At 40.4% G+C, this 3840-nt stretch overlaps 1 long non-coding RNA gene across 1 annotated transcript; it reads left to right on the top strand.

The window, feature by feature from the left end:
• The first annotated feature begins 982 nt into the window (after nucleotides 1-982).
• LOC146712526 (uncharacterized) lies at nucleotides 983-1715 on the top strand. Its single transcript, XR_014919259.1, has 3 exons — nucleotides 983-1306; nucleotides 1387-1504; nucleotides 1636-1715. It is a non-coding gene; the product is annotated as an uncharacterized LOC146712526 (long non-coding RNA).
• Nucleotides 1716-3840: the final 2125 nt, after the last annotated feature.

Consider the following 3840-nt stretch of genomic DNA (forward strand, 5'->3'; position numbering starts at 1 on the left):
ATCCATCAAAGTGTGAACATTAGATGAAGTTGTGTTTGAGTGCTCAGGTTAGAGAAGCGCTATAAAACAGACCACTGACCTTCCCTCAGTACGCAGTTAGTCAGAGAGCCTGCTGTGTTGTTGTTCTGACTGACGGTCGTGCAGGGGGCAGTGTTTTCTCCAGTAGGCTACATTCTTTTTGAAATATTCAAGTTACATTAACATTGTGTGACGCTTTGCTGAATTGTTATTTCTTTTTGACACCAATTTGTACAATCAAGCACATAATTATTCATAGCCCTGGCAAATTTTGACTTAAAGTTATTTTAATTCAACCAGCAAAATGTTGTTTTGTTTTTTGACTGGAAATGACACAGGTGTCTCCCAAAAGATAAGACTATGTACAAGAGGCATCATTGTGGAAAAAAATCTCAGCTTTTACTTACATTTGAACAAAAAGTATCAAGTCCAGAATTATTCATACCCTTCTCAATAATCAATAGAAAAGCCTTTATTGGGTATTACTGCAATCAAGCGCTTCCTATAAGTACAGAGCAGTGTTTTGCACGTCTCCACAGCTATTTTTGCTCATGCACCTTTAGCAACGAGCTCCACATCTTTCAGATTGGAGGGTCTTTTTACCATCACCCTGATCTTTCGCTCCCTCCACAGATTCTCAGTTGGATTGAAGTCAGGACTCTGGCTGGGTCACTGCAAAACATTAATGTTGTCTGCTAACCGTTTCTCAAGGCTGTCTGCCTTGAGTAATTGCCACTAGCAGAGCCCAGATTCACCAGAATGGCCTCGGTGGTGATCCTTGGATTCTTTTCACCTCTCTCACTGTCCTCCTGGCCAGCACAGGTGTCACTTTGGGCTTCCGACCTCGTCCTCTGAGATTTTCCAGTGCGGAACATTTTGTACTTTTTAATAATACTTTGCACTAGTGATGGGACGTTCTGTATCGAGGCTTCGAAGCGTGTGTCGAGTAATGGAGGGGGCGTTTCCGCGAAGCGCGTATCGAGGCTTGCTTCATTTATGGGAGGAGCTGAAAATGATGACGTCCGAAGCCTCGCTGCCCGGCTGTACCACGTGACTGGTTCATGAAGTGGTTCGAACTTTGCCGCGAGATATGACAGCGATATAAACCCCTCAGACTTCATTCAAAAATGTGGGTGTTTGATGGAGAGTTGCGGTTAGTGAGAGTTTGGAGACAGTTTGGAGGTTTATGAGAGTGAGGAGAGAAAGTCAGGAGAGAATGGAGCCAGCTAAGAAGAGGAGGATGTCCTCCCCTGTGTGGGAACATTTTGATCTTATTCCTCCCAACAAGGTATTTCTACAGAAGATGTATTTTCATGATACTGATGGTGCAATACAATTTATGTTGAGCTGTCTTGACTTTTGTACAAGGTGAAGTGTTTGCTCTGTGCCAGGGAGCTGGGATATAACAGCAACACCTCATCCATGCTTAGGCACTACAGAGCTTTGCATGAGAATAAGGGGGACACCGATCGTGGAGCAAGACCAGGTGAGCCATCAAATGCAATGATAATATAGCATGCAGTAATGTTACTAAATGATATAACAATATTATACAACTGTTATAAGTTACGTGTGTGATATTTATATTTGTGCTTTATCTTTATTGTCTTTCCTCAGGAGAAAAATCTCAAATAGATGAAGACCTGGTCAGCATGGTGATTGAGGACTCCCAGCCATTTAGCATTGTGGAGGACAAAGGATTCAAAAGATTTGTTAAATCATTAAATCCTAGCTATGTTCTCCCCACTAAAAAGGTCATAAAAGCAGTGAAAATGTAGTTTTTACAGAATAAAATGTGAACAGGCAGGAGTGTGTAGCTGTCCATACCTCAACGTTACAAAAGCACAACCACTGTCCACACCCCAACCACACCTCACCTCACAGTAAATGATCATTTCCATTTCAAGCATTTCCAAATAATCATTTCCCATACTGCCACTATAAATATACACAGTATACTGCCATCACTACAATATACATGTTTTACACACTCCTTTTGTTGTTGACATTTACAGGCTGTGTGCAAAAGGCCACACTCTTCAAATTCATGCCAACTAATATTTTTACGTCCAGTAGGTGTCCTACTAGAGCAAATAAAGCTTCATGAAGCTTTGCGCTGGGGTGAACCAATTGGATGAAAAGCTTCAGTGCTTCATGGGGCTTCATCTGCCCATCACTAATAAATATACACAGTATACTGCCATCACTACAATATAGATGTTTTACACACTCCTTTTGTTGTTGATATTTACAGGCTGTGTGCAAAATGCCACACTCTTCAAATTCATGCCAACTAATATTTTTACGTCCAGTAGGTGTCCTAATAGAGCAAATGAAGCTTCAAGAAGCTTCGCGTTGGGGTGAACCAATTGGATGAAAAGCTTCAGTGCTTCATGAGGCTTCATCTGCCCATCACTACTTTGCACTGTAGCCGCTGGTCCTTTAAAACATTGAGATATAATGCTTTGTAGCCCTTTCCTGACTTGTGAGCAGCCACAATGTGCAGCCGCAGGTCCTCACTGAGCTCCTTCTCTTAACCATGACTGTCCACAAACCCACTGCAGAGAGCTGATGTTTTTCACCTGGTGAGTCAAAACAGCTGTTCCCAGTTAATCAGGGTAATTAGGATACTTTAGAACAGCTTGGACTATTTGGACTGGTCCACAACTTTGGGTTTTCCCAGAGAAGGACAGTTTAATAATTCTGGACGTGACACTTTTTGCTCAAATGTCAATAAAAGTGGAGAAATTTATTTTTTTTTTCCCACAATAATGCCTTTTGTACATCATCTTATTATCTTTTGGGAGACACCTGTGTCATTTCCAGTCAAAGAAGAACTTGCTGGTTAAATAATAGTAACTTTAAGTCAAAATTTGAATAATTATGGGCTTGACTGTGCATCCAAACTTAGCACAGCAAGCTGGAAGAACTTCACAGCATGTCTTTGGTTCAAACTGTAGAAAAAGCCCGTCTGTGATTGTCCAGCTCAGCTGAAACAAACAACCCTACATTTCTTTATTTCTACTCGTAATGCTTTTCTATGCTAGACTGTCACTCACTGTAAACACTGCAGAACAGCCTGAAGGATCTGGATGGCTACAAATCTTTTTCTGTTATAGATAATATTTAGTATTTGTTGATGTAAACTGAACACACTGCAGTCACTGAATGAACACACAGCACTCAGCCAGAACACTTTAAATTAATTTAATCAGAATTATTTACAGAAAATGAGCCTTTCAACAAACCAATTAAAAGAAACACGTGAAATGTTTTCAGATTTCACCTTTTGTTTAGTACACATTTTGTGTGTATTCATTACAAAGCTGGCTATAATATGACACAAGCCCCTCAAACTACAATCCCCTACATAAATGAAAGCGTCTAACTGAAATGAACAATGGCAGAGGACGTCTCACAGACCAGAGTCAAGGATCCACACGGAGCTGGTGGCCTGATGCCGCTCCTCCTCCTCCTCCTGGGTTCGCACGTACAAAGCAAAAAATGCCCTCAGAGATAAAACCAAACACTTTGAACCGATGGAGCAGAAATCCAAAATTTATACCAACAATTTCTGAACCAATATTACTTTCCTTTTTATAAAACTGTAAGGTTTTACACTACATAAAATATTTGTATTTTACAACAATAGAACTTTAGACAGTAAAATAGGTTTTGATTGAGGTAATTACATTACATCATGGTGCTTATACAAAGTAAAAAAAAAAATAGATTCTCATTTGTTTTTCCCAAAATACAACCAAGAGCCCAACACACACACTTCTGTCTCTTTCTGCCTCCGCGGTCAGACCAAATACACGT

Source organism: Copadichromis virginalis, linkage group LG3 (genome assembly GCF_057382275.1).
Source record: "Copadichromis virginalis isolate Kocher_CV1m ecotype Utaka linkage group LG3, C_Virginalis_male_GT1.1, whole genome shotgun sequence".
NCBI lineage: Eukaryota > Metazoa > Chordata > Actinopteri > Cichliformes > Cichlidae > Copadichromis > Copadichromis virginalis.